Source organism: Mustela lutreola, chromosome 2 (genome assembly GCF_030435805.1).
Source record: "Mustela lutreola isolate mMusLut2 chromosome 2, mMusLut2.pri, whole genome shotgun sequence".
Taxonomy (NCBI): domain Eukaryota; kingdom Metazoa; phylum Chordata; class Mammalia; order Carnivora; family Mustelidae; genus Mustela; species Mustela lutreola.
This window is the reverse complement of record NC_081291.1, coordinates 107,519,327-107,542,442: the sequence shown is the minus strand read 5'-3', so window position 1 is coordinate 107,542,442 and position 23,116 is coordinate 107,519,327. Positions and strand designations below refer to the sequence as shown.

The 23,116-nt window shown below is 45.0% G+C and overlaps 1 long non-coding RNA gene across 1 annotated transcript; it reads left to right on the top strand.

The window, feature by feature from the left end:
- Window positions 1–10,451: 10,451 nt before the first annotated feature.
- On the top strand, window positions 10,452–20,447 carry LOC131824692 (uncharacterized). Its single transcript, XR_009350932.1, has 3 exons — window positions 10,452–11,153; window positions 14,850–14,984; window positions 17,030–20,447. It is a non-coding gene; the product is annotated as an uncharacterized LOC131824692 (long non-coding RNA).
- Window positions 20,448–23,116: the final 2,669 nt, after the last annotated feature.

The window sequence follows — 23,116 nt, the reverse complement described above, 5'->3', positions numbered from 1 at the left end:
AACAGGACCAAAGCCCTCCCAGGGGCCCCACATGACAGAGCAAGGTGCGCCACTGGGCAAGGTCCATGTCAGGTTGGTGTAACAGTTTTACTGAAATGGCCCCCCGGGGCCACAGGAAGCCAGTGTCAGGGTGGGAGAACAGTATGGAGCAATGTGGAGCAGTGGCTGTCCTGGGCCTGCAGAGTAGGGGTCCATCCACATGCACATCTGCTCTCCCTCCAGGGAAGAGCCGAAAGGGGATGACTCCTGTGTCCATTCACCCTGGGAAGCCCCGTGTCTCCCTCCGAGGAGTCCACATTCTCCTTCTTTGTGTTCTTTGGTCCTTCCAAGTGGTAGGAAAGACTTCTAGAAACCAGTGCCTGAACAAAATGCCAGCAGAAAAACCACAGGTTTCTGCTTTCTGAGTGGGAAGGGGCAAAGCTGGGGCTGAAAAATAGAGAATTAAGGAGCACTTAATAGGTAAAACAATGCAGGGTCCTACAACCTGAAAGCTTTTAAAAGGATAGCTGGGGGGCGCCTGGTTGTCTCAGTGGGTTAAAGCCTCTGCCTTCAGCTCAGGTCATGATCCCGGGGTTCTGGGATGGAGCCCCACATTGGGCTCTCTGCTCCGTGAGGAGTCTGCTTCCTCCTCTCTCTGCCTGCCTCTCTGCCTACTTGTGCTCTCTGTCAAATAAATAAATAAAATCTTTAAAAAAAAAAAAAAAAGGACAGCTGGATCCAGGGCTTCTGAATACGCACACCTGTGGCCAAGTTAACTGCCCTCCCCACCAAGGTCCCCCGGGATGACCAATATATAAATCAGAGTAATACTAATATCCATTTGTCTTGGGTTAGTTAGCTACTCTTCCTATATGATCTTAGTCAATCTTACTGAAAATCCTGGGTAAGTAGTCATCTCTCCATTTTACAGAAGAAGAAACTGAGGCTCAGAGACGTGAAGTAACTTGCCCAAAGTTATAACTAGTGGGTAGAACAGCTAAGATTAGAACCTAGGACTGTCAGACTCCACATCGCATGCTTGCCCCATTTTTACAGGAAAGAAACATTTTTAGTTGAGCGGAGATGGTTCTTTTCATATCTGCGTGTCCTTTCTGTGGGTGGATCAGAACAGAGAAACACATGCACAAGATTAAGCATCAGGTCAAGCTGACCTCCTCTCCCTGCCTTCCAGGCAGCAGGTGGTTTCTGAGCATGTCCGGGAGTGATGCTGTTTCCAATTAGTCCAGGTAGCAAAGGCCCACACCGATGTCTGGGGAGCTTTGAAAACCACTCCCACTTGCTGTGCCTTCAGCTTACCCATGGTCAAAAACCAAAACCAAAACACAGACATCAAAAGCTTAAGAAAAATGTAGGGAAGAAAAATTTACAACTGGTAAAAATTCTATTATTTTTTTCCTTTTCTTATAATTGGGATAAAACTGATAGGATTCTCATTATTGTGGCAGAACACAGAACACTTTTTCCACTGGATTCGATCTCAGAGTCTAAGAAGAGAAGGGAGGGACGGCCTGGAGACTTCTCCCCATGTAGCACAGCTTCCGGTCGGCCGTGATTGGGTGGCTTGTATGTGCCTTCCAGTTCTCAGGTCAGAGAGGACTTCAGAACGAGAAGGTAAGGAGGGGGAAAAAGACATTTGATCCAACTATGTCTAGACTCCCCATTACTTCTTCCAGTGGGGAGAAAATTTGTGTTCACTATGATCGTTTCTGCAAACCAAAAGGGAGACTGAGCGGCCTGAGAGGAAGCCAGGCATGGACATGCCAGACACACTCAGAGATATTTAAACCTGCCCAGGCCCATGGAGTTAATCTCTCCCTGCAGTGACCTCATGGGGACAAGCTGTGTATATCTGGTGCCAGGATGAGGCTGTGGCTTCACACAAAAACAATTTACGAGGTTTGAAAGAACTCACGTCTCTAATCATATAGCCGTGACTCGGAGAGTACACACCCAGAGTGGATTCTGGCCTAATTACCAATTTGGCCATCTTTACTGATGACATCAACCCTGTTCCATTCCATTCCACAAATATTGCTTGAATTCCTACTGTGTGCCAGCGCTGAATTATCCACTGAGGATGCAGACATTCCCTCTGACTCTAAAGAGCTCATTACCTCCAGGAAAAGAGATCGCGTAAGTCGCTTGAAGAAGGAATGCTGTTGGACAGTCATAAAATGTGCTTTGAGGGCCCACTAGGTGCTGAGCATGCAGAACTAGGGATTCCAAAATAGGGTTTGGGAAGGACGTATGATGACAAATTGACTCACTTCTTGATCATATAAACCATAGTCAGTTCAATTTTATGGACAAGTTCTTATCATTTAGGAACTTCTAAAAATGATTTAATACCTTTTATTTTTTATTTTTAATGCCTTTCTTGCCAGACTGTTAAGCTCCATACAGGCTGGGCTACAAATACGCCCTGTGCATAGCATATCTCCAATGCTGAGACGGTGTCTGGTCTGGTGAGTAGTCAAGAAAATCATGAACCTGAGGCAGCTTGCAGACTGTGGGGATGGATAGGAGATGGAGAAGGAGTAAGGAACAAAAGTCCCACTCACCAATTATCCTACAAAACAAGAGTGAATAAAAGCAAAGTCTCCCCAGTTACACACACACACACACACACACACACACACACACTACAGTCAATTAAGGGTATAGGATGAATTGTGGGCTTCATACTTCCATGGTTTTCAAGCTCTGAGCCATCAAATGGCAGATACCTTGGTTGGATCTTTCAGCAGCCACTTCAACTTCTTTTTTCTTGCCATCTCCAGCATAGAGCCCAGAAATCTAAAACAGTTCGCCCTTTATGGCCTCTAGGGATGGTCATAAGAGATGCAAAGGCTGGAGGTACAGCAGCCATACTGCAACTGGGAGGACCAAGCCACACCCAAGTTAGGCAGGTTCGGAGGCAGTAGTATCCCCTGGGGTCCTGAAAGCCCTTTGCAGGTCTGCAACGCCAGCGCTGGACCATTCACCCCTGGGCATCTTATAGGTGCGAAAAGATCCCTTCATTGTTCAAGTCACTCTAGTTGGCGTATTTTACTTGTATTTGAGCCCAAGCCTAATACATAGGAAGTAGCACTACTGAGCCCTTTACAGGTGCCAGAGGCTTTCATTCATCATCCATCACACTGAGAGGCACAACTAGCTACCTTCTATAGAGCATTTACTTTGTGCCAGAAACTATTGCAGGTTATTTACCTGTACCAACCTTTTACTCCTCATTTATTATCAATCCTATTTTAGAGACGAAGAAACAGGCTGGGGCAGGCTATGTAGCTGGCACACATCTGGGAAAGGACAGAATCGCTAGCTGAGCTCTTTGCTACCCCCATCATCCCTGACATGTCCTCCCAATCCCAATCTGAAGGCATTCTCAGAGGGTGCCCCCCAGACCTGCAGCTTCAGCACTGCCTGGGAACTTGTTCGAGACAGTGACCAACTGAGTCAGAAATTGTAGGGGTAGGGCCAGCAGTCTGGAGTTTTAAGCCCAGAAGGACTTCCTGCTGTGTGCTAAAGCTTGAGGAACCACTGCTTTAGATTATGTGGAGAGCCTTTGTTGTTCTCTTCTGGGCATTCCTTGTTGCACCTGCTGTCAGTCTTCTCCTTAGGCTCCAGATCTTACCGTCCTCTCTTGATTCTGGGTGCTAGTTGATCTTCATGGCCATCTTTATGCATGAAGAAAAAGGATTCTTTGCTGTTATGGTCCTAAGCCTACGTCGGACCTCAGGTCTGCAGCCACTTAAACTCCACGGTGTCCCAGCTCCATGAATGCAAGGCCAGGAATAGCCCTTCTAATAGACATAGCCCAGCCCGGCACTGCCCCATACTGCATCAGCTCATTTGCTGTTCCAGGCCCTTCAGTCTCTTCTTCATTCATGCCAAAACACCTTCCAGATTCCATCTTGGGAAGCCCCACCAGGAGCTCCCCTTCCCTCTCTGCCCTATCTTTGGCCCCGGTGGCCTTGGAGAGTCTGAGTTAGGGCCTGGAGCCACACAGGTGCTTCTAAATTCCAGATTTTGTGACTTTCTTCACAGCCTCAGAGCTAGAAGGAGACTTTGGTGCCTGATTTTACTGGAAAACTGAGGCCAAAGGAGAGGAAGAGATAGGTCCCCATTTATCAGAAAGTGGGTGGGAGAACAAGGGGACCCCAAGTCTGCAGGGCAGGATGCTGCGACTCTGACACCCAAGAGCATCTTCGTGTCACCAGCTCAAGCCACATGCCTTCTAATTGTTCAGGGGGCAAAGAGGCCCCGTTGCTTTAGCTTCTGTGGGACAATGTTCAAGATCAAACCCTGGCCTAACTTGCACTTACTGATGCTCCTCTCAAGGGCAGAGAGAAATCTCGGGCCTGTGGAGTGGGAAAGAAGATAGGCCTATCGACCTGGCTGGGAAGAGACCCGAAGATTTCTGTAGCAACCATGATCTCCTTTGGATCTACACGAGCTCAAGTTTGAATCATCCACGGGAAGATAAACGGATATTTATGACGTTGGTGGGGTGAGGAACAGACAAATGGGGACCATAAGTAAAGGGGCCTTTAAGGGAGGGCAAGAATTACTGTGTTTGGTTTCTCCAAGGCTGCTCCAATGCAGGCCCTTTGAGAGTGGCTACTGCCTTGTTCCCTCAGCACAAAGTCCCATTTCTCAAGGTAACGAGAGCAGAGGGATACCACACGTCCAAGCTAAGTCCCAGCAGAGCGGGTCTGCCCTGGAGGACAGCTCAACAGGGGCCAAGTTAATTTGCTTAAATTAAATCGCCATACCCGGGTGCTCAGTATAATTTTAAAATGATATCAACCTCAGAACCCTTATTTCTGGGTAGGTTATCTAGTTGTGACGCCTCCTGGCATTCACAGGCAGCCAATTTCTTCCGGAGGAATTTCTACTAATCTCTTCTCCAGGAATAGACCTTGGCTCCCAAGGCAGTATCAGTGAGTTCAAGGCATAGCTTGACTCCAGCTCTCCACTGGCAGAGCAAGACACCCGGCCTATAGGTGAGAGGATGGAGATTTGCCGAGCCTTCCGCTGGTCTGCTGTGTGCTAAAGCTTGAGGAATAACTGGATTCCTCAACCAGGATGGTTGCAGTGGTCTGTGAGCTTTGGAGAACCCCTTCTCTGGGTGCTTGGGGATGTAAGGTTTGAAGGAGAAGAGGGTGACAGTAAGGAAGGGCAGATGTTCAGGCACACGTGACCAGCCTTAGCCGTATTATTTTCTCTCTCCCTCTGCCTGCTGCTCCCGCAGAGCTCCGGCGCGTGCGCTTTCTCATTCTCTCTCAAATAAATCAATAAAATCTTAAAAACATAAAAATAACACAAAACTTTACTAAAGGATATAAAAGAAGTCTTGAATAAATCTAGTTATCTTGTTTCCAGAGGAGAAGATGTAATCTCACAGCGATGTCCATCTTTTCTTTATTTATCTTTAAATTTAGTTCAGTTTTTCCAAAAAGTCAAAAGGAAGCCGTTCTGAGGATGATTCTAACATCCCTCAGGAAGAGGATATGCAGAGACAGAGCCAAGTAAATGTGAGGAAGAGAAGCAAAGGGACATGGAAAAGAGGGAGGCAAATCTGACTTTCATGCTCTGAAACTCCGAGGTGGCAGCACAGACACCAGGAAGCTCAGCGAAGAGTGAAGAAATGGGTTCTGGGAGCAGTTTAATGTGACTCCTTGCCCTCCCTACAGCTCCCGCTCCACCCACCCACCTCTTCTGGGCCCAGCAGCTGCGGAGGCCTGCCAGGCAGGCGAGGGACCGGAGGAAACAGGCCGGGTATTTGAGGCAGGGCTCTCTCTCCCTAAGAGAGCCTCGGGGGAGATTCTGAAGGAAGCAAGACTCTGGCCATGTGTACCCCGACAAGTCCCTACTGCATCCCACCTCTGTGAGCTGAGGGTGTGACATTTTTGGGACCTTGAGACCCAGAGAAGCAGGAGCAGCGAGTTCCTCCTGTGGCCTCCCCAGGGGCCTGTCTACCTGCTCTGGCACGAGCCTCCTCCACAACCACCAGTTTTCCAGTCACCGAGCCACAGGGAGCAGGCAAAGACAGGGAAACAACATACCCCGGACACCTGTAGCCCCAAGGAGAGGAACATCCCAAATACCCAGAACAGCCTTTTGGAGAGCCAGCAGAGGAGACAGATGACAACATTAACAACAAAACAATGAAAAGACCCCAATGCAAACATCCTGAAACCCAAACCATGCTTTTTCAGGAAAAAAAAAAAAAAAAGTGAATAATTTAAGGGAAAGGTAGAGCTGAGACTCGAATTGGTATGGTCTGGAAGATAAAGTGGGAGAAATATCACCAACCAGAGAAAAATACAAAGAAACTGAAATTGTGAGATTTTTGAGCACAGATCTAGGAGACCTAACACGGGACTAATTGAGTCCTAGAGAACAAAATAAGATGGTGGGATAACATCTACAGACTCTTAGGGAGGGTCAAGAATAGCAGCCCCCAAATCCTATACCTAGACAAGCTGTCACTCACCCATGAGAGTTGAAATACATACATATATATTTTTATAAATATGCATGGATTCAAAAATTATAAGACTGTCTGAGGAGAACAGTTTTTAAAAGACTCCAACCAAAATCAGATGGATTATAATAGAGAACAGAGGAAAGAGGATGATCAGTAAATGATGTTTAACTATATATACACATACACACACATATATACATGCAAATCTATGTACTTATGCACATATATGTGTATGTGCTCATAGATATGTACATATATATATAGTTCGATAGAAATGGATAATAATAGACTGTGTGAAAATGTGTAATGCTGAATAAGGAGTCTTAAAATAGAGGTGAAATACTGCAAAGAATATGCTAATAAGATCTAGAAAGAAAAGTACTGTGCAATTTCAGCAAAACCTAGCAGTTGGGGGCAGGGCATAAAGAGTAGAAGCATCCTAAAGGCTCTTAGGGTAAGGAGAAGAAAACAGGGAAAGCGAACATATTCTAAATATCTCATTGGCGGAGGGAAGAAACACCTAAATGGGAAAGATAATAAGGGAACAGAGTATCTAAGTGGGAGAAAAATAGCTTCTTCTCCTATAATAGCATTCCTATAATAGTAAAGAAGAGCACCAGAAAAGGAAAGGGAAGATAACCATTAATGAGATGGACAGAGTACAGGGGAATGCCCACATTAGCAAGGGTGAAATGGAACAGCAATTTGAGCAAATTAGCAAAATTAAAGGAAAAGAAAAAGAATCATCACAAGCATAAGGAGTCAAACCAAGGACAATTGTTGTTAGACAAAGTGTGAATGAACTGAATTCTCTGTTTAAAAAACAGAATCTAAATTAATTAATTAATTAACAGAGTCTATAAGAGTGGGCTAGGCAGAGACAACAAGAACAAAACAAAACACCCCAATCTATCTTACTACTGTTTAGAAGAAGCATACCTTAAAGTGACAGTGAAAATTTAAAAGTCTAGGAACAGATCCATATAGATAGGAAATTTCACTGTCTGGTAAAAGAGACTTCACAGCATCAAAGGACGGATGAATATTTCGTAATGAATGTTGCGACTCAGATATGTTTTAGGGACAATTTAAAGTTGGATCAAAAAGAAAATATCTGTAGCAAAGGAGGCACCCTCAAGAAAACTTAAAGGCAAGCAACTGATTCAGAGAAAATATTTTCAACAAAGAACTAATATCCAGAATCTGTAAAGATCTACGAATCAGTAAGAAAAAGAAAACTGCCCAGTGCAATGACGGGCAAAGGATAATCGCCAAAGCCAAATGGTCAAAACACCCGTAAGTGGAGGATCAGTATTATTTATTTATTTATTTATTTATTTTTTTTTTAAAGATTTTATTTATTTATTTGACAGAGAGAGATCACAAGCAGGCAGAGAGGCAGGCAGAGAGAGAGGAGGAAGCAGGCTCCCTGCTGAGCAGAGAGCCTGATGCGGGGCTCGATCCCAGGACCTGGGATCATGACCTGAGCCGAAGGCAGCGGCTTAACCCACTGAGCCACCCAGGCGCCCGAGTATTATTTAGAGTAAATGGGGAAATGCACCTTATTACAACACAATACCATTTTTTCCCCATCAGATTGGCCAAAGTGTTAAAGATTTATAACATCAAACTATGGCAACGGTTTGGGGGAGAAGAAATACAGTCTCTTTGAAAGTTAAATGGACAGTATCTAAAACAATATTTTGGGCTTGAATCAAATACAATTGCAAAAGTGCATTTCTTTTAACTCCAAAATTCTATTTTTTTATCCTTATTCTAGAAGAAGGCACATGTGTGCAAGAAAGCATGTGCATAGCAAAACACTGGCAATAATGTAATTATCCATAAATAAGGGAATGGTTAAATAAGCTGTGGCACACCACATCTATGGAATCTCTGGTGACTTAATCTTAATGGCTATTAAAAAGAATGAGTTGCCATAAACTTAATGTAAAGTCTACTTAATGTAAAGAAAGACAAAAAGGGGGGGCGCCTGAGTGGCTCAGTGGGTTAAGCCTCTGCCTTCGGCTCGGGTCATGATCCCAGAGTCCTGGGATCGAGCCCCACATCAGGCTCTCTGCTGAGCAGGGAGCCTGCTTCCCTTCCTCTCTCTCTGCCTGCTTGTGATCTCTGTCTGTCAAATAAATAAATAAAATCTTAAAAAAAAAAAAAGGAAAGACAAAAAGCTATTTGTGACATATTGTAAAGTGAAAGAAGTAAGCTGCAGAATTATTTATGTAATATGTCATTGCGGTAAGCAAAATCCCACAAAATTATATTATAGCCTAATGTATAAGTATATAAATGGTAGGGCACACCTGGGTGGCTCAGTGGGTTAAGTCTCAGACTCTGGGTTTCTGTTCTGGTCTCGATCTCTGGGTCCTGGGATGGAGCCCACTTGTGGCTTTGTGCTCAGCAGGGAGTCAGCTTGGGGATTCTTTCTCCCTCAGCCCTTCCCCCTGCTCACACTCCCTCTCTAAAATAAAATAAATAAATCTTTTTTTAAAAAGTAGGTAAAAGTGCCTGGGTGGCTTAGTTGGTTAAGCGAATGCCTTTGGCTCAGGTCATGATCCTGGAGTCCCAGGATCGAGTCCCACATTGGGCTCCCTGTTCAGTAGGGAGTCTACTTTTCCCCTCTGATCTCTCTCCTCCCAGGTTCTCTCTCTCTCTCATTCGCTCTTTCTCTCAAACAAAGTAAAAAAAAACCTTTAAAAAATAGGTAAATGGGGGGCACCTGGGTGGCTCAGTGGATTAAGCCGCTGCCTTCGGCTCAGGTCATGATCTCAGGGTCCTGGGATCGAGTCCCGCATCGGGCTCCCTGCTCAGCAGGGAGCCTGCTTCCCTCTCTCTCTCTCTGTCTACCTCTCTGTCTACTGTGATCTCTCTTTGTCAAATAAATAAATAAAATCTTAAAAAAAAAAAAAAGGTAAATGGGGAGGGGACTGGGATTGGGGACAAGCAAAGAAAATATTAGTTTCATCTATATAGTTTGAGTTTTACAATAAAAAAGTAATCATGAATCATATATGTATAATTAAAAAATAGGTTTACCCATAACAAGAAGAAATACCTTCATGCTTTGAAGGGCAGACGCAACCATTAATCCATTCATAAATGCCTACTATGGGCCGGGGGCTGCTGGGGAGAAAAAAATGACTCATGTGCAGCTGAGTCCCGGAGGCATTCTCTCTGTGGTAGAGGAGATGAGGCTTGTAAACCAGTATGTGAAATATGTCAGCAAAATATGATCCAAGCCAGAGGGGGGCATACAGAAGGAGTTCTGGGAGGAGATTAGCTCCAGGGGAGAGAAGAGAGGAGGAGAAGGAAGCAGGAAGTTCTTCATGGTGAAAGCAGAGTGTGTGTGTGTGTGTGTGTGTGTGTGTGTGTGTGTAGGAGTGCCCCAAAGGCACCTAACAGTGGTTGGGAAGGAGTGGCTGCCAGGTTAGGAAAGATCCCCAGTGGGAAACCTACATGCACAAGGGCAATGAGGAGAGAATTTGAGCAGGAGAGGTGGGAGAGCAGTGAGCACTGGAGTTTGAGTAGCCTGAGGGCAGTGGGGGGAATAGGGGGAGCAGAGGGTGATAAAGCTAGAAAGAGAACCCAGGGCCAAAGTGTTCATTTAGCTAACACTTCCTGAGTGCTGGTGAGTTTCACTGCCTGTTGAGGGGAGGGGAAGACATTGTCTGGAGCAAGGGATATGGGGCTGATGAGGTATTACAAACAACTACAATGTCACATGCACTCTTCATTATCAAATAAATGTGACCAGGCTGAGAGCTTTGGGTGCAATTTACAAAGCATCCAGAACCACAGAAGGTTTCTCAGGAGAGGAGTGCATGATCTGTTGTAGGAAACTCACTATGACACCGTTGCGTGTGGATTACAATAGGTGTTTACAATGGGCTGGACTAGAGCACTCAGAGCCCAGTAAGGGAGTGACAGAGAGTAAGGAAGAAGCACAAAGGAAGAATTTCTGGAACTTAGTGAGCTTGGTTTTGAACGTATTGTGTGGGAAGTATTTGGGGACACTCAAAGAGAGGGGTATCAGCTAAAAGAGGAGGTTGGACAAGAGGATCTCGGCAAGGCCCACTGGCCGGAGATAGCAGATTTAGAAGTCCTCGTTTCCTGGTGGAGGACAAAGCATTGGAGAGATCAGTCCAGGAGAGCACTGGTGTGGGATGAGGAAAAGGGAGTCATTCTGGAATCTCTTGGAATCTCAGCAGAACAGAAAAGATCCAGGAAATGATGCCAGGATTTCAATGACCCAGAAAGGTCATAGAGGCGCTTAGAGGGGAATTCAGTTCTGACCTCTCCACCTCAAACTTGGGCTCGTCCTCTCCGAGGCAGGAGGCCCATCTGATTTTGTGTGGGTAGAGCGGCAACTGGGACCGAGAGAGGCAGGGACAAGAAGGACTCGATCACAGCGTGGAAGAAGAGGGGACATAAGCTTGGCATTCAGGATGAAAGGGCTGTTAAATGAGAGGTGTTACTGTGGCTTCTGATTAGGGGCCCCAACCCTGGGGTTACCCGTTGTTCACTGGTCTCCCCTGTAGCTTGTGTGGGGGCACAGACCATCCCGATCCACAGAAGAGAAGAACGGGAGCAGACTGCTCTTCCCGCCTCTACGGGGATGCAGGACTTTGCTTCACATGGGCTACAGGTAAGTGGTAAATGACAGGTGTTTTACAACCCCAGAGTGAAGACTCCTTCAGTAAATACTTTTGTCTTCATGTCACTCAGATCTCACTTTTCCATGTGTAAAATTCAAGCTGGGTTGGCATTCCAGGCTTCCTAATCTGGTGTCATATGACTGAGCTGTGGCCTCCCATTCCTCACATGACAAACCAGTGTTCTCCTTGCTACCCACATATAGCCACGCTGGGCCCCAAGGGACACATATACATTACAATGTGACCTCTTTGTACCTTCAAGTCATGACCTCAGAGGAGTGGGAGATCCTGGAAGCCATTTCTACATGAGGACCACTAACAATGAATTAAATACATACACAAGTGACGGTGGGCGACCACATTATATCCGACCAAGCCCAAACTCATCTTCTCCCTGACCAGACCCTAAAAATGCCCACAAGCACTCCAAGCCACCCAGCACATGAAGTATGTGGTGGAGGGAAACTGGGATAGAGAATATCCTACTTTTGCAAAATTTACCCCTCCATTTACAAAAATATGTGACATATGAACAAATCACTAGGACTCTTCCTTAGGCCTGAGAAGGGGTCTGTGCAAATGTGGGGTCCCCGTAGCTTAAATGTCACCTGCTTTGCTTAAATCTGCCTCGGCCTGGATCTTCCACTCAAGGCCGCCTCAAGCAGGATGTGTTCTTGACTGAAGAGCTCAGTTCCTTCTTCGGTAGCTGCCCTGCATGATTCTCCTCTATTCTGGTCACTGTCTCTGTGCCCAGAGCTTTTAACGCCTTTTTGGCTCCTTATTGCACTACTGTTTGAGGTTCCTTTAGGCTCATACCTTTGCAAACAAACCGTCCTCAAAGTATCCCATTCCGGGTGTGCTCTCTGTTTTCTGTTGGGACCCTGGCTATTCATCACTTCCTCCTCCCCAGCAAGCACCTCTGTTCCCCTCCAGCTGCTCCCTGATTCTCTCCTTTATCCCACCCCCAGGTGACTCTTTCCCTGGGGCCTTGTCTTTTGTCACCTCCTAGCCCAAATGTCCTGAGCAAATCCTACCCATTTTCCCAGGCTCCGCTCCATCCTAGCCTCTTCCCCCAGTCGGAGTGGTGCTCAGGAAGGCTGCAGGGTGAATAGTTGCTGGAACCACGTCTGCTTCGCAGGCAGTTGGGGGGAGGGGGAGGGGCTCCACGAGACATCGATTTCCACAATTAACCCCGGAAAAGGAGGCTCTTTACAACATCTTTCCTGGAGACTAGAATCCCTGTTTACCCCACCACTTAGTAAGACCCTGTCAAAGCGAGGGAGGTCCCTTCCATTCCTCGGGTGAGCAGGGCGAGACTCCCTGTGTCTGTGAGTATGTGAGTGATTAAAAGCGAAGCTGGCCGAGTGCCCTACACAAATCATTTCCAGCCCCAGTGCTCTGGGGACTCTGCTGGAATGCAGGCCAGGAACACAAATGGATCCTTACCGGCCCGCTATGGGGAGGAAAGTCATATCAGACCTAGAAAAAAGGGATCCTGTGCGAACAGGGTGGGGAGGGGGGACGCTAATCCCCAAGGGGGGGGAGTCCGGGTTTCCTTCTCTGGGCTCCGTGAAATCCCTCATTGCAGGAAGTGATGGCAAACAGTCTCCACCTGGGTTAATGGGAACACATCAGGGCCCCCTCTTAAAACAAGGAGGCTGGGAGGAAGGTGGGCTCCTAGCCTTTTGTTCCAGAGGACAGAACAGCCTGGGTGGCTTGCTGGCTGCCCAGGCAGGAGATGGCCACTGCGCCATGCATATTTCTTGGGGGGGGGGGAGGGAAAGTAGGGGCAGGACTTTGACCAGAGAGGAGGAGATTCTTGTCATTGACAGTGTAGGGCAGGAAATCTGCTTAGAATTTGGGAGGCTTCATGAAAAATAAGATGGAGTTTGGGAGCTGACTCTGTTTTGACTTTCTGAGACTCGCGCTGAAAATATAGGGACTCAAAGCAGGAAAGTGCCAGATGTCTGGAGAACTGCTTTCCCTGATTGATTTGAAAGAACATATTTTTATCTCTTTCATAAAATTGGAAAGGTATGCCTGTCTTAAGGGTAAGGAAGTAACTGATTAGCTCTTGACTCTCCCTATATGAGTATGTGGGGGTGGGGATACCAGAGTGGAGGGAGTTGTAATCCAGGGGACACAGTATTAAACCATCGTGGAAAGAATACCAAGCACGGGCAATGGATCTGTGACCTAAACCAGGCCCCACCACCAAAACTGTTGTGACCTTAGGCAAGTCAATTTCTTATTCTGAGCTTCAGTGTTCTCATCTATAAAATAAATTAATTGGACTAGACGATATTTACCATCTCCTCTAGTTGAAAAAACTGTGATTCTTGTAAACCCAATCACAGGCCATCAAGAGCATAAACTGTTTTTAGTCCTCCAATTAAGTGAGTTTATTCTTCTTTGAGCAGTGTGGTAATAAAACTGGGACCTTGGTACTTGTGTTCTCATCTTGACTCTGCTTCTGTGAGACCCAGAGTAAGTCAACGTGCCTCTCTGAGCCTCAGCCATTTCCCCAAGGCTCATGAGGTCAGATCTCGTTTCTCATTCTCCAGCTTTATGGTACGAAACCAAAAATGTCTTGGGTCATACTGTATTGGTTCCAGCTAAAAAAGCAGGCATTTCTGAGTCTTCTCTCTCCTAAATTCTATCACATATAAAAGTGAGCCTATCATATATCCTGACTTTTCACCTAGGACTTAAATGGAGCATAAATGTACAGAAGATGAAAGTATCCTGAGGTTTCCTACTTTTAGGCTCCTATTACCTTCTTAAGATGGATCTCAATCCTGGACACTATTCTCCTTGAATGCCTCAAGATTTCTAGAACATCCATGGGGCCATTTGAAGGTGGAGAAGACCCATCTCCTTCTGGTGGTTTTCTAAGACCCTGGACCCTGGAACCAAAATTATCTCCCCACTGGGTCTCAATTTCTCAGACAGCTTCCAGCCCACCCTTCCTGCTAATTCGTTGGTAACAGAACTTCCTTCAACACGGGGGCTAGAAAGAAGTGGTGCTTTCACAAGGTAACAAGTAGAACAGGGAACCATAAAGGCCCTGTATTATCACACTAGTTTTGGATCAGCAAATCTAGATTTGACTCTCAGTAGATTACTGTCCAGCTGTGTGGCCTCGTGTTAGTTTTTTAGCCTCTCTGAACTTCAGTCTCTTCCTCTGTGTATACCTACCTTCCAGCATGACCATGAGGGTTATAAGTATTATATATAGACAAATGGTCTCAGTGCTGTGACTCACCTGTATCTGGAGCACAATTCATTTTGGTTTCTCCTCCTTCCCTTCACAAAATATTATGAGAAAGTGAAAAGTTGATGACTGTTAGCTTGGTAGCTTCATGGATCCATCATATCAAGCCTGTATCCAGCTCTCCATCTTATTACTATGCTACAACTTCCTGTCTTACCTGATCTGGTCACACAGAACCACTCATCTATCCAATCTCAAAACACACCCCCCACATGGTATTGTTTTCATAATTCTCAGTCTAGACCACCCTTCCCAATCTCTACCTCCCTAAGTGTCTCTTATTCTTCAAGGTTCAGGTCAAATGTCATGTTACACAGGAGGCATTCCCTGACTTCCACTGGAGCTCACCCCATCTCTTCCGGGTCACCACAGTGCTTTGGCTGTCTCACTTAGCATTTTTCCTTTCTACTAGGAAGAAGTAAGAATATTGTCCCCTCCCTTACCACCAGCAGCCTGTGAAGGATACACATTGTACATGCGTAATCGGGGGAATCCTCAGGGCAGTGACTGACACAGAGCAAATACTCAAGAACACATTCTCGATTAGGTAAGTGAATAGAGATGTATTTATTTGAGGTAGAAGATTAAGATAAGCTGTAGCTCTCCAGAAAAAGGAACAGAAGGGAAATAAAAATTAACACAATTTTCATACCTATGGTGTGAGATGGAAATTGCATTCCCCAGTTCACAGGGATAGACAATGAAGCTCATGGAAGCGAAGTAATAATGTTATGGGGCCTTTCATGGGCACAACTATGTGTTGGGCGCTGTTCCCTACACTTTCATGTGCATCATTTCATTTAATACACACAACATCCCTTATGATTTACTGTGATCCGCATTTTCCAGATGCAGAAACTGAGGCTCAAAGAAGTTAAGTAGATAGTCCAAGCCTACAAAGTTTCCCTGCAGGTGCCGGTGTAAATTCATACACTGTGCCTCAAGTATGCATATTGGTGGGATCCTTCTCTCCCCACCACTGGCCCATTACTGATCATTTTGTCCTCTACAGACCCAAAAGCCACTGAGGAACAGGGGGAAAAACAAAACAAAACAAAAACAAACTAGACAAGTCACAGCTCTCAGGAAGATTTTGTTGTTGTTGTTGTTGTTGTTGTTTTTCTTTTTGTTTTCTAGTTTTTTTGTTGCTATTGAACAAGTATTCTAGTAATTCCAGGCTCTAACTTTCCTTACCAGGCTATTTCCCCTCCCCCTCCCAGGAAGGCTAGTCTCTGCTCTCTTCTCTGGGTTCTCACTGTCAAAATGGAGAAGCCCCCACCACGTTCACACTGGCCCCTGAAATCCCTGCTGCGGAAGCCTGCAGTGGTTATCTTGGCCTGGTTGGGCGTGATGTCCCCTCCCTCTCTCCTTCCTGCTGCTGGCTGGTGGCAGCCCAGCTCTCACTAGGACAACACACCTGGGTCTCAGCCTGTCCCTGAAGGTGCAGGCGGTCCTCTTCACCATCTCTGCTTTGAGTCACTTCCCCCTGGCCACAGAGGTCCATGGCAGGCAGATGGGCCTCAGCTCTCTGGGTACTGCGTTCCCCACTGGAGGCCGGCAGGAGTTTCAGGCCCAGCTGGAGAGCACCAAGCTTAGGGGTAGGCTCCGCCTCAGGCCTGCTCTCTGTTCCATGAGCCACTCCGGGTCAGTGCAGGTTCCTCGCTCAGTGCAGGGTCCTCTAAAGGTCGCTCAGTGCAGGGTCCTCTAAAGGTCGACTCCTCAGAGTCTCTTGAGCAGGAAGGGGGACAGACTACAGCTCTGGAATCCCCTTTGATGACACTGACTGCCTCTAATGCCCCCCTCTCACCCTTTTCCCCTCTCCTTCCCCTCCCTCTTCACTTCTCACTCCTCCCCTTGGTGAAAGGCCTTCCTGTCCCTCCCACTGTTTGACTGGAACCATCCCTGGATTCTCTCCTGTTCTCCTCCTTCCTGAGGTACCATTCATCTTTTTTTTCTCTCTTAGAGCCGTAATGACACAATGACTGCAAGAAGAATATGTAAGGAAGGCATTTTGAAAAACATTTTCTGCATTTCACTTGTAGCTCTAGGAATTTAATCCAGTGTGTCCAATTCTAAAGCCTTGCTTTTAACCCACCATGCTATGGAGCCTAACACTACAAAACTGGAGTAAGGTAGATCTGGCATTTGAACCCAGGTCTACTCAAACCCCCAAATCCAAGCTTTCCCAAGTAAAATCGGTCAATCAGAGAAAGACAATTATCATATAATTTCACTTGTGTGTGGAATTTAAGAAACAAAACAGGAGCATAGGGGAAGGGAGGGGAAAATAAAACAAGACGAAATCGGAGAGGGAGACAAACCGTAAAAGACCCTTAATCATTGGAAACAAACTGAGGGTTGCTGGAGGAAGGTGGGGAGGGGATGGGGTCACTAGATGATGGCATTAAGGAGGGCACATGATGTAATGAGCACTGGGTGTTATACAAGACTGATGAGTCACTGACCTCTACCTCTGAAACTAATAATACACTACATGTTAATTAATTGAATTTAAATTTAAAAAATTAAATGGTAAAAAGAAATCCAAGATTTCCCATTAAACCAGCTTTCTCTTACTTTGTCCACCAACAGAAAGCATCTTCAGGCCCTGTCCCTCCAGATAAGTCCTGGGACCTGCACTCCACTCCGGTGTTGGCTCACGAGTATCAGGGAGCAGAAATGCTAGAAGACCTGTCTTTGAAAGCACCTGTGGATTTGCTTGCCTGCTTTGGATCACTTAGGGCAGGCTTGAACAGCCTCTTAATGGGTTAGTTTTGTGGTTGGTGAATTCCTCCAGCAGGGTAAGTGGATTTCACTTAGCTATGCAAAGGAAGAAAGGCAGTCTGCTGGCCCTGGGGAGCAGCAAACATCAGACCAAGCTGAAGGACTTTGAAGTTGCCCACTGGCCTAGAAACCCTCTTGAGAAACTGACTCTGCAGGTTTGGAGCACACCTTGTTTTATTTTGTTATCCCCTCAGCCAGACTCACAATCTGTTTTTTTCACCTGGAAAGCTGCATTGTCTTGACAACCAGGAGGCATTCAAGAGATTGCTGGCCCCTGGGGCTGCTGTGTATTACCAGATGGGCAGAAAGGACATCCGCCTCTCAGATGGGCCTTCACTGGTGAATAGAAACACAGAACTGAGACGATTTTCCAGATTGTTCTGACAAATAGGAACTATATGTGCCCCAACTATTTGGGGTTATAATTTTTCGATAGAGGCAAAAGTGAGATATTCCAGTTCTTTACTACAGGCTTGGAGAAACTGTCTCGGGATTTAACTTGGCAACCATTTATGGAGTTTCTGATGCACAAGAGAAAGGGTCTGGTTCACCTGCAGTGACTCTCAGTTCCTTCCTGCTTCTGCTCCCTGCTTTAACTACCTGCTTTAACTACCACGTTCATAGGCACTTTTAGTCTTTATCTTGCTAGGATTGTCATATTTAGCAAACAAAAATAGGGGACATACTTATACTAAAAAAGTTCATTCCTATCTAAAATTCAAATTTCACTGGGCACTCTGCATTGTATCTGGCAACACCGTGTCGTATAGTACTTGTCTGCCCACTCTTACCTAGCAGCTGTTCCTTGTTGAAATGATTTCCTTCTTTAACAAATGCAACATTGACTGACATCGCTCTCTCCTGGTCTTTTGCCTTCTCTCTAGATCACCCCTTGATCTTTTACATGTTGATCTCCCACCTCTGTTCTCTCTCCCTCACTCTTCCCAACATACCTTCAGCACAGTCATGGCCTCAGCAGTGGTCTTGTTATATCCATGCGTCTGCTTCCAGGCTAGAGAGCACGCTTGCTGCACCCACTCCAATCCCTATTCTTCGTGGCCTCTTGGGCAACTCCAACCTGTTGCAAACTCAACATGTTGCAAATTTTACTCATCTGTTCTTCTCTATTTCTGCTCCTATCTTAGTGCATTTAGAATAATCTCCAACCCACTGCCAAGTCTGAAACCCAGCAGTCCCTCTCGAGTCTGCCCTTTCCCCCTGCCACATCCATAATTTGTCTCCATGCACGATGGATTCTATCTTCTAAAGTTTCCCTGACTGTCCCCTACTCCCTCTCTGCCATTGCCCTATCATAAACCATCATCATCACTCACCTAGATCACCGCAGTAACCTCCCAATTGGTCTCTCTGCCTCCCTTCCTCCTCCCTACCATCTATCTTTCACACCGTCCACTGAAGGACATTGCTAACACAAAAGTTGCATTATATGCCCTTCATTGGTTTATTGGTTTCATGTCAACCACTGGGTAGCTTGTCCTATTGGCCTCTTAACCTCTGGTGAATTCCCACTTCTCCAAGTTTATCCACTGACACAAGAACAACCCCAGCCATAGTGAAGACACAGTCCCCTCCCCATGCACTTGTATGATCTCAGAGTCGGATTTCATATATGCCATGGCTCTTTCTGCAATGCACTTACTTTCACTTGAAGCCACAGAAAGCTATTCACCCTCCCAGCCTCAAGTCAGTATTTGTCTCTTGGCAGAAGCCTTCCTATATTCTCTAAGAAGACCTGGTTGGGGAGGGAAGCGGTGATCCCCACTCTGTGTTCTCCTAGCTACTAGAGTCTAGCACTTGTACTAACCTTTGTTAGAAAGCTCTCTAAGGCAATGACCTGTTTGCTAGGCTTGCATGTCCTGTAATAGTTTGCATATTATGTCAGATCCTGAGTTCTTGGAACACAAAAACCATACCTTTTGTTTGGCTTAGATTTGTTAATATTTAGAACTTTAAAAAAAATCTGTAAGGATACAGAAACTAATACAACCAACAGCTGTGTTCCAATTGCCCTGTGTTGACCACCATTAATATCATGTTGTATTTACTGTCAATCTCACCCCGTTGATCCTCCTCTCACCCCTCAGAGGCCAAATTGGAAGCAAAAGAACCAGATGAAGGGATCCCATAGTAGGTATTTCAGAAGCGCCAAAGCAGGGCACGGGTGCATCTGGGAGGAGCAGGAAATGGGTGAAATGTAATCAGTTCTGGCATTCTTGAAATGAGGTGTGGAATAGCAGAAATCAGCATTTTTTCTTTAAAAAAACCCTATTTCCCCAGAGACTGATGGCCCACCTGAGCTGTACACTGGTGGCAAACTGGAAACATTTAAATGAAAGAAAAAACCTTACTTTATGTGGTTTTGGCTTTTGGAAAAAGTGATTTTTGAAGAACATGCCCACACATGAAGCCCTTGGGAAACTCACTTTGACTTCATTTCGGTGGTTGTTCAAAAAATTGTTTCAACCAGCTGAGAAGACTGGGCACCCAAATCTTAGCTGGGATTACCTTTGGATAGGAGAATTGGAAGTAACTTTTTTTCCTGTTTGCCAATCTGCCTTTTTTACAACAATGAAGAAGAAGGAAGTTGCTTTAGAAACTATACTCGAGGACAATTAGATAGTTTGGAAATTTTTTCATGAGAGACGTAGAGGATTTGAAGAGAGGGAGATTATCTGTTGACAGCCTAGAATTTGAAGTTTGAACTTTAATAAATTTCTCCTTGTCAGTGTTATGGATTGACTGACTGTACCATTCAGGGAACAAACAGCTGACCTCAAGTCACATGCCAATATATTCACAATTAAACAATTACCCAAGAAGCTATAGAGCACACAAAATGCGTCGTGGCTAAAAATAATAAACAAATGAAGCTTCTGTGTTTTCTTGCCTGAGAACAAGGGGCCTGTTCTTTTAGATTTTTATAGTGAAATAGTGAGACTCTGTGGAAAAAAATACAGCAGTTGGGAAATGTTCTCAGTGAAACATTGCGAATGCGTCATAGAATCTGAGGGCTTCTGACTTGACCTGTGATCAGCTAAGAAGGAAGGATTGGCTGTGAACAGGTGACCTGTGGATCTCGGGATTACCAATTCAATACAGAAAATGACCATTCTGAAATATCATTGTTTTTCCTCCCTCGTTTTTTCCTTTCTGCCTTTTAAAACAGGAGAAGTGTTCCCTAAAGAGAAAGTGATTTATTTAGAGTTTTTCCACATACGCTCCTAAAACAGGTTGTGCTTTTCCCCTAAAGGTAGCATCTCTGTTCTGGGACAGATCTCACGTGACAAAATGGTTCAGCAAGCCTTGCAAAATTTTGAAGCATTTTGAAGGCAGAACACTTTATGTATTTAGAGCTGTGCATTCGGCATAGAGAGAGCAACAGAGCAAAATGCCCAGTTTGGTGTCTTCTAATTAGATGCTCACTTGGGTTCAGTTGTTTTTAGTTCCCCTTGCTTCCTGGGGGAGGAGACTTGTGTTAATGCTGGCTGTTTGCACATCCAAATGGCCAATGGCGGGGGTAGTTTTTGGCAACCTCTGCGCTCACCAGTCCTGAAATACGTTTTAAGCATGGGGTCAGACATCCACATTTCCCTGAGGACACTTTCCTGGACAGCTTGCCAGGATGCCACGGGGTGCAACCAAATCCGATAGCGTGAAATGGTAGAATCGGCCGCGGCGTTGGTGTTTGATGAGCAGTAAACTGAAGACGGCAGGTCAGCCTGCCAGGCTCCATTCCAACAAATGCCCTTTAGAGAGCTGACCTTCTGTTTGCTGGGCTTCTCTCTACTGGATACCACGTGGAATTCTGGTGATCAGAGGAAATCATTTAAGATGTTCATTCGTTTATTCTGTCCATCAACAAATCTTTACCGGGCACCTATGATGTGTGTAAGGCACTAACAGAGACAAAGAATTTTACAAGAACAGAAACTTAGGTGAAAGCATTTTGTAACTTACACTGAGTTTTCTCACTTGTGTCGTTTCAAAGAAGATGACACAGACGTAGTCCTCACACTCCCAAAAGTTCACAATCTAGTAAGGGAGATGAAGCCTGTAGATAAATTTTCTCATTGCAGAATAGAATATGGTACGTGTCATAAGGCAAAGAGCAATTCCCTGTTCTTTGGGAATGGACAGCTAACCCGGAGTCCCAAGCCAGCACATTCATGGTCCTCAGAGTTTGAGAGAGAGAGAGACTCCGCACCCTGCCTTGGGGTCTGGGCTGTGTCTGGGCAGTACCCCGTGGTGGAATTTGGACGTGTAAATATGGAGGACCAAGTGACTCTACTTTTGTTACCATCAAGGTATTTGAAGGTATGCTTTCTTGGTATTAAGGCTCAGCATCTTTTTCAGGATAACGTTCCTACCACTTTGATTGCCTTGGAGTACCTGCACTTTGAAATGTAGGAACATTTTTGGAGCCTAATAATAATTTATGGCCAATAACTCATGTAGAATTAAACCTACTGGTAACAGGTTTAAGTCTCACTCTCGGGGCATTTCTAAAGCCACATAATTTAGAGGCTGATTTTTTTTTTTTTTCAGATTTTGGGGGGAATAATTTGTGGATCTCCATGGCTTAAATTGTTAACTTAGTCCTAAAGTGTATAACTCTTGAATACATTCTCAAAAAGATTTGTCACACTGCCTAGGGAATGAGACCTCTCCTCACTGAAAGATAGTTATCCAGTGAACAAATTGGTTTCAGTGTTTTATTTTGGTATTTGTTCCAATACAGTGTAGAAAGATTTCTTGTTTTGATAATAAGTAGGATATTTTTTTTCTTCAATGATTCAATATCTTAAGGTGTCTCACATTTCTCATTCTGAATGCCAGTTGCCATTGAACAAGACTGTAAATAAGGAAGAGAAAGGTATTTTAGGTAAATGAGTACTGACACCAGATGATTCCTTTGGGAAAAAATTACTCACTAAGTCCTCCCTGTCCCCCAATATGAGAGAGAGAGAGAGTAATGTTCTTCTTTCTTCCTAAAAGTTAATTAAAATGATAATTTTTAAGATAAAAGTCTATGAAGGAGTCTGGTATTTTGCATTTCTTTCTTTCTTTCTTTCCTTTTTTTTTTTTAAAAGATTTTATTTATTTATTTGACAGGGAGAGACACAGCGAGAGAGTGAACACAAGCAGGGGGAGTGAGAGAGGGAGAAGCAGGCTTCTGCTGAGAGGGAGCCTGATGAGGTGTTCAATCCCAGGATCCTGGGATCATGACCTGAGCCAAAGGCAGACGCTTAAAGGCTGAGCCACCCAGGCACCCTTTGCATTTCTGACTCTACATGCATTCATCTGCTTTTCATGAGTGTAAAGGGCAGCTTGTCAATGTTTAGGAAGCTGCTTTAGAAAGTCTTCCATACTCCTACACCAAGAAAAATGAGGGGACTTGCCAAGTTCTGAGGTTGATGCAGGCTTCTTTTCCCAGCTGATTGAAATAAACAAACATACAAATGCTTCTTAAGAATGCATACAATAATCCGAAGTCTTAGTTGATTGAATAAAAAGTATAAATTAGTTACGTCTATTTCCAGACCATTTTCTTAAGCTTAAATGCCACAATCAACTATTGTTGCCTGAAGTAATAAAACCATGTGGAATGGATTTTGTTCCCGTGAGTCCAAACATTTCTGTTAATCTCTAATGCTCCTCTGCAATGAGGCAGAAATGAAGATGAGACATAAACTTCAGTCTACTGACAAATATAGAAAATGTTTCACGTACCAAATGAGTGTGTCCATGTTTTTCTGTTTCCATCTGGATCCTTTTCAGTGTGATTACTTATTTTTAGGTTGGCATTTTAGAAGGAAGATGAAATGGCTTTAGGAAATGATGTGAAAGGTTAAGAAGATAGATGAGAAAGGGGCT